Here is an 8,609-nt window from a genome sequence, read left to right on the forward strand (position 1 = left end):
AACCTCAATTTGCTCATCTATAAAATGGAAATAGTCATACCAGACTTTTAGTTTGATGCTCAGATTTGACATGCCACAAGGAGACTCTAGCTTGGTGCCAGGCACTGAGAAGATGGTCGAGAAACTTGACAGTCTTGTTCTTTTGACCACCCTCACCCTACAAAGCTTAGTATTATCCACGTCTTTAGGAAAATGGAGACAGGCGGGGACTTTGGAGATGAGTTTGGGGTTTGGACCATATACTACTGTTTTCTGCTCTGCTCATTATAACAGTTACCTCTGCAGAAATTTAGCTATCAACAGAAGGAAGGACTCAAGGGAAAGGAGGGCAAATGATGGGGCTCATTCCACTATTTCCCACTTCTGTCCCCAGAGCGGACACCAGTAATCAATTGTAGCACTTTCCTACCGAGCCCGGATGGAACCTCAGACTCCCTAAACACATGCAAGCACTATCCAGTGATCATCTGCCCGAGGAATGAAACCCTGACTATTCTTTGCTGAGGTCTGACTTTGAAGTGGGCAAGGCAATAGAAGGAGTGACTTTAGCTGGTCATTTCTCTCTGAACCTCAGTCTCCTCATCTGTAAAAATGGGAGCTGATAAGAGTATCCACCTCAGAGAGCTGCTATGTAGATCAAAGAAGATTTCGCAGGTAAAGAGCTTACAAGGCCATATGATCATTTCTTTACCTGACCTCTTGCTCCCTTGAAGTAGCCCTACAAGGAAGGGGTCAGTGTGCCCGTTCCACACATGAGGAAACTAAAGCTCTAGCACATTCATTGAGAAAAGTAGGTGACCCAACTAGAAAATAGTGGGCTTTCAGGTGGGTCTTTCCAGGGCTCAATTTGAGCTAAACCACAGCTGGACAAAAGGAGCAGAGTGGAATCAAGTCCCCTACTTCACCCTCACCCCTTGGATGGGGAGTCTGACATGCAGCAGCACTTTGTGGCCCCGTGGACAGCCACCCCTCCTCAGAGTTCTCTGGTCTAGCATAGAGTCTGCCTGTAGTGAGTGCTCAGCATCTGATGGCTAATCTTAATGTTAAATGCACAATCCTTTCATATTAGAGTCCCTGGCAAGAGGACATCCACCTCAGCTTGAGCACTTAATGTAGTAATAACAACAGCAGCAGTACCCCCGCCCCCTCCAGCTTTTGCAGAGCACTCCCAGCTGGCAAAGTTTTTGTACTTCACCGTCTCCTGGCAGTGAGCTCCCTGGGTGATCTCTTCCAGCCTCATGGCACTGAGCAGCACCACAGATTGACAGTCCCCAAATTTACATCTCTAGCTCCAGACGCTCCCTGAACTCCGGACTCATATATCCAACTGTCCACCCCGCATCTCTACCCGGATGTCTACAGAGCATCTCAGATATAACATGTCAAACCTTAAATCTTGACTCATAGTCCCCCACCAAACTTGCCCATCATCTTCCCCACCTCAGTAAATGGCACATGCTCAGGCCCCAACCTTTGTCATTTTCTCCTGATCACCTTCTCATCCACCCCAAATCCAATTAATCTGCAAACCCTAACAGTTTCACGTTCCAGTCCGACCCCATCTTGCCACCTCCACCACTTACCCCCTGAACCAAGGCACCATCTCGTCATCGCCTAGACCACTATCCAGCCTCTTCTGCCACAACCAGGGAGTGTAAGAAAAGGAATGATCTAGAAACTGAACCTTGGGTTGGTGGAGGGCAAAATGGTTTCTGTGTCTAGAAATCTTGCCAAGGAAACCATGAGCCCCAGAGTTGTCACCATTGCATCCCAAACCAAGTGTACTGGGGAGGATTTACCTACAAATGAGAATCTGTAATGAATGACGTTGCCATTTTTCTGCCAAGGGCCACCCTACATTAGCTACCCCAACACTCAACTCGGTCTGTACCTGGAACTGAGCCTAGGATGATTGAGAAAGGCTGACTGTCCCCCATGATGTCCCCCGTGATGTCACTGCAGAAGTGTGCAGGCCTGCATGCTTACCAGATAGGAGAAACAGAATGCAAGAGAGAAGTCGCATACCCTGTGGGCCCAGGGATCACTGGAGGAGGAGAGGCCTGAAAAGCAGAGCTTCCGTGTCCAAGCCCAAAGCACTGGCCACATTGGTCCCTCTGGGAACTTGAGTACATTTGCACCTCCCAGATTTCCCTCTGTTTGCTGCTCTCTGCATTTAAAACACCATGTCCTCCATTAGTCCCCAAACCATAAGCTTCTAGGGGCTGCTCCCTCTTCCCACCTGATCCCCCCTGGACTCCATGTCTGTGGACCTCCAAGTGACCTCCAGGCCTCGCACAAAAGAGTCATTCCAGAACATTCTTCTGCCCAGACCCCAGGCCTGTCAGCAGCTGGATGATATTTGTATCCCCTAGGAGTGGGGGCAAGGTTGGGGATTGGGTGTGGATATAGCCTAATACAGTAAGGACAGCAAGAGCTGAAAGACCCAGGTTCAAAGACCATTGGAGTAAATACATTTAAACCATCCAAGCCTCCATTTATTCACCTATAAAATAGGATAATGAGACCCAGTTTCCAGTGTGACTGAGAGTTTGGAGAGCACATAGGTGCTCAATAAGGATTTGTTCTTTTCTTTCTCTTCTGGCTCTTTAATGCCACAGTGAGAGCTGTAGAACTCAGTCTTTCCTGCAGCGTTCTCCCAAGACTCTTCTGAGGAGAGATCATAGCTTCTTTCTTCCTCCTAGCCAGCCCCAGGTTGGTGCTGAGAGGCAACATAAGACAGGCTCTCAGTCTTTCCTGCAGCATTCTCCCAAGACTCCTCTGAGGAGAGATCATAGCTTCTTTCTTCCTCCTACCCAGCCCAGGTTGGTGCTGAGAGGCAACATAAGACAGGCTCTCATCAGGGGCCAGCCAGGTGCCAGTCTTTTGACAGACCCCATCACATAATGGGATAACTCAAGAACAAGTTCTTACTACCTTGTAGATTGGATCTAAGAGGTCATCTGCTGACCTTCTGGGCTTTGCTCTTGGACTCCACCCCAACTGCCTCACATCACAGATGCAGAAACTGAGATGCAGATTGGGACCGACCAGGTCACACAGCATGTTCATGGCTGAAACTTTGAGGCTCCTAGCCTGAATCCACATAAAGTGCTCTTCCAGAGCCAGAGGCCCTGTCCTCAGGAAGATGCAAAGAAAGAGCAGCCTTCTTTTGAAAGTAAAACTGTGACCCAAGCTACATCTTTAAAACAATAAAAGTTGTTATTACTTGGTTCCTCTTAGCCTCAGTTGGAGGCAGGGGACAATCAGACCAAAAAAGCCTTCCTCTCCTGCCTGCTGCTGCTTCTTCTCTGTCCCAAGACACCAGGAGGCTTAAAACATCTGGAGTGAGAACTAAGGAATTCTTTTTCTGGGGATTCTCTAGAATTCTTTGTTTGGTTGGTTGGTTGGTTTTGTTTGTTTCGTAGAAATACCAGCTCACAAGAGTCGATAGTTAAATATTCAGGAGTTTCCTGAGCCATTGTTAAACCATTGGTAGCCAGTTTGAAATTCACCACGATGGGAGTGTTTACACCATGGAAATTGGCAAATGTTACAAATCAGGGATCTTTCTCTTCCTTCCTTCTTTCCTTTTCAGAAATGTCATATTTTCTTCAAGGTAGAAAGGTTCCTCCAATACTTTAAAATATCGACAATGATCTCAATAATTTAAGGGCTATTGTAGTACACGTGACATGCACGGTATGTCACCAACACACTCTAAACAACGAGAACGGCAGCACTGTGGCATCACGCCCTTGCTATCCGTGTGAGAGAGTAGAATGATCAATTACACCTGTGCAATACTCGCGCACCGGCATGTCTACCAAGCATAAAATCCAATTATCTAAAACAACATGACTATCAGCTTCCCAGACAATATGTAATTTATAACTGAATTTGTATATTCAGAAACCTGTGGAGTGTTCTTTAAATTCTTTAAAAATATAAATTATATTGAGCATTAAATAAAAACACTGCACTAAATAGTATAACCACAATAGCAGCTGAACTTCAGTGGCTGGTTTAACAAATGTTTAGCTACCATTTCAATATCAGGGTGCTGAATCTTAGCGTATCTAGCATTTCTCCTGACGTAGGATATTTTTAAGTGGACAAGAATGAAAAGGCCCGGCTCTACACCGTGGTCTTATCACAAGAGCCACAGGGATGGCAAGCTGATGAAACATGCAGGAGGAGAAAGGTGTGCACAATTATTTCCCTTTGTTCCACACTGGCTTTGATTTAGAGTAGAATATGAAATCACATGATAAAAACTGAATGAGGGTCTATTTCTAAGTTTAATTCAAAAACCAAGAACAATACTTCAACTGCAAAAATCTTTGCAGTATTAGAAGTACTAAAATGACACTAATACTGAAACATAGGTAATCAGAGGTACTGAGGAACTGGTAATGTGAGTCACCATCAAAAGACAGCCTGAGTAGATATCGCACATTTCCTGTCAGCTGCTGCTACGACTTGCGTTTTTTCAAACTGAAAAAGGAATCCTGCAGGGTGTTTTACTTACCGCTCACTTAAAGAAATACTGTTTTAGATCCCCTCATTGAACATGAGGCCTACGTTTCAAAATTAATTTTTCTGTATCATCCCAAGACATATTATATTCTGTTAATACTGTGTGACATTGAACTGCTACAATTAATGGTGCAACTACTCTCGGGTGTTCCGCAAAGAACAAACCTATTAGAGTGAAACAGCTAATCGTGAAAAATGGATGATTCCATAAAGATGTGAAGGACCCTTTTGTGTCTCGGGATCCAGTAACTAGTTCCAGGCACCTGTACAGACACCGCCCTGGAAAACATTCTCCTGTGTCCTGGGGCAGGATGCAAATGATGAATATTTAGAAAGCCTTCTTTCAAAACCTTCCACTTGCTCCAGCTGTGGCCTTGACCCTGTTCACATCTCATTCTCTGTGCAGTTCTATGGCCCCCTGCCCACTTCAAAACCCAAACTCCCACTAAACATCTTTATTATAATTTAATATTGGATATAATTTGTCAATTATTATGGTTAGTATCTTTGTATCCTCTTTAAGAAATCCAAGGGTATGAAGGTGTTCTCCAGCGTTTTTATCTTGAAGCTTTACTATTCTACCTTTCACATTCAGATCTGTATCCAGGGGATCTTTTTACAATTCGAAGGTTTGATTGTCACCTACTGAGCACCTACTATGTGCAAGGCATCTCGCTAGGCGGTGTGCTTTGATTAGTTCATAGTAGAGACCACTGCTCACATTTTACAGATGAAGTAATAGAGGCTCAGAGAGTTAAATTGCTCAGAGGACACCACCTCCTAGAGGCAGGGCTGGGATTTGAACCCAGGACTGTCTGTGTCTTACTTAGCCAGAGCCTAAGACAAGATGCAGGTCAGCTCTGGTGAAGGAGCTCTGGGCTTGCCCTCGAGGAAGGTGGCCGAGGAGAGAACCTTCTCCTCAGAGAACCCAAGGGCCACTCGCCTTCTCAGGATACTGAATGTTGGTGGGAAAAAGGCCTGGGACTGGGGCTGGTGTGGCTACCAAGACAGCTCAGGGCTTCAGATCAATCTTGGGGGTTGGGGAGATAAAGGGCTTGTCCTTTAACACCCTACAATGTTTTTAGGAAGCGATATTCTGTGAACTACATGTTGAGAAACTGTCCCAAAGCTCCACGGTTCAGTAGGATGCTGACAGTCAATTGAGATCATCAGGATTTACCATGACCAAGAAGCACAGCAGTCCTCCCTTATCCTCAGGGGATACGTTCCAAGACTCCCAGTGGAGGGCTGAAACAGCAATTGTACCAAACTCTATATATACTATTTTTTTTCTATACATACACACATTTTATGGCTTCTCTTTAGCATATCTGAATTGCCAGCATCACTACTCTTGCTCTTTGGGGCCATTATTAAGTCAAACAAGGGTAACTTGAACACAAGCACTGTGATGCCATGACGGTCTATCTGATAACCCAGACAGCGAATAGTGATAGACAGGGAGCATTTACATCATGGATACACGAGGAAAAAGGGATGATTCACACCCCAGGTGGGACAGAGAAGGATGGCACAAGATTTCATCATGCTACTCAGAATGGTGCACAGTTTAAAACTTATGTTTATGTCTGGGATTTTCCATTTAACATTGAGGACTTCTGTTGACCACAGGTGACTGAAACTACAGACGGCGAAACCACAAATAAGGAGACTACTGTATCTTCTTTGCCTACTCTACCAATTTTTCTCATCCTACCTACTAAAGTGACATATTATGTTAATAGATTTTCTGCTCTTCATCCCATTCCTGCATTCCTGGAATAAGCCCTCTTATTCCTACTTATGCTATATTATTTTTAATACACTGCTGCCCTGGTGCTGGGGGAACCTCTGAGGAGCAGGGGACAAAACCCCATTGCTTTTAACATGTTCCCGAATCAGAATCTGTTAAAGCAAAAGCCAAAGCAAAACTCGAAGAAGTTAATACTTGGGAAGGAGACTCACCACTGTGGCCCAAGGACATAGCTCTAGACTGGTCTAGCTTACAGTGGGGTAGCTGATAACTTTCAGCATTCGTGAATTTAACATTTTATGTATCAATTATTCATGAACTTCTTGGAAAATCCATGTTGTAAATGGTCATTTTTCCAAGCCATGATTTTTAGTCTCATAATGCAAGTTGGGATGGGGAAGCTAGTCCCCTAGCTGATTGGTGGGCCCTTCCAACCCCCCAGCATCTGCTTCTCAACACAATTCCACTGTTTCCTACTCACCGAGCATGCACAGTGACTCTGCTGATATTATACAAACCTGTGCTCTTTGTGGAAAATAACCTAAAAGCCAACTCTAGTTGGTGATGGAAGAGAGAAAATGAGGAGGTCAGGGCCAGTGATGATTCTAGCAAGAAGATATGAGTTTGGTGTGTGTTCAGGTAGAAAGTCTAATGCTGCCATGGTTTGGTTCTGTAATGTCAGCCAGTTCACCATTTCCTAGGGAAACAGTTGTTTGTGACACTGTTTCGGTGAGTTTTCCAGCCAATAAATAAATCGTTCATCAAACAAAAGATCAAACCTTCATGAATAATGACCAGATAGTAAACATGGACTTTGAATATGTAGAAGTACCTGTGAGTTAATTTTGGTGAGTTTAAGTGGCAGAATATATCTTACTAATGGAATAAGCCACCTTCATCTTATATTCACAGAATCATGAAGGGCCTGTGGGTGGTCAATTATATTTTTCCAGTTATAGTTTAATGCAGTGGTTGAAAATCTTCTACTTGGTAGTGGAGCACTCTCTTCTATTAACTCCGACATGTAAAACAGATGGGAGCAGAACTACTCTGCAAGAAGCGAGGGGAGGGGACTTCATGACATAGCAAGACTTCCCCTCTCGGTACTAAGGCACCCGTGTGGGATCTCTTGCCTTCCACACTTAGAGAGGTTCATTTTAGTCTGATTAATATTCATGTTCCCAGTGTCTGGCACTAATGAATATTGAGTTTTAGTGAATGGATGAATGTGTAGATTATTGAGTATACGGATGGATGGATGGATGGATGGATGGATGGATGGATGGATGGATGAGTGAATGGATACTGAGTAGATGCCTAGGTAGATAAATACGTGGGAGACTGGCTGATTGGATGAGTGAATTTATGGAGGACTGATTGATAGGAGTGTGATTTCACATTCCAATCCTCCTTTCTACTATAATCTGTGCCAATCATAATGCCACAAATGGCCAAGTGAAAGGTGTCAGCCGATCTTGATATGACACGAGCCGATTTCTTATACAGATGCATTCCTATCATAAGAAGAGTCCTGAACACCAAGTAGCCTTTACCTCACCCCCATCATCCCAATGTTCTGCTGCCATCATGGTGACATCCCACATCTTCACCTCAAGAGCACCTCCTGCTTTCCTGAACTCTGTTAGGACCTCACCCCTCTGTGCTCCTGCCCATGCTCCTTCCTCCATCCCCTGATCTTGTCCTGCTGGTTTGTCCTTCAAGATCCAGCCCCTTCTGGTAGATGTCCCTGACCCATCCCCAGCACTCTGACATCTTTTTATCACAGTCTCCTGGTGACCAGAGAATCCATACCAGCAAGTGGGCTGAGAGGTCACCCAAAAAAGCAGGGGAGGAGATTCAGAAGTACCTAAGCGAGTAAGCCTGCCCTGCCATGTCCCCTGCTCCAGCCCTTCTCCATATTCCTGTTGGGAGGCCGGGACCAGCCAATGGTGAGCAGAGGGAATATAGTGCCTGAATCCTGTTCCCCATATTCCCTCATCCTGGCACTTTCAAGAGTGGAAGAAGATGTGCACTGCTAAGGCTAGACTTGTCGGGGAAGTGACGAATATCTTCAGAATTTTTTGTGACAGGAGCCATCAGTCATATCTGAGTCCCTGCCCCCTTTTCTCCCTCTAGCCAGCATCTCAGAGACAGAGGGCAGGACTGGAGGTCTAAAGATGTTGCCCTCCCTTCGTCAGTAGCTTCAGGCTACAAACAGCATTTCTTTGTACCCAGAGTGTGGAGCTGCCTGCATGCTATACTCGGGACTTGCTAGTGATAGGCTGCCTCAGTTTTCCTGTCATGCATGTTCCCCAGGTTC

The sequence above is a fragment of the Pteropus alecto genome, unplaced genomic scaffold, assembly GCF_000325575.1.
Source record: "Pteropus alecto unplaced genomic scaffold, ASM32557v1 scaffold42, whole genome shotgun sequence".
NCBI classification, from domain to species: domain Eukaryota; kingdom Metazoa; phylum Chordata; class Mammalia; order Chiroptera; family Pteropodidae; genus Pteropus; species Pteropus alecto.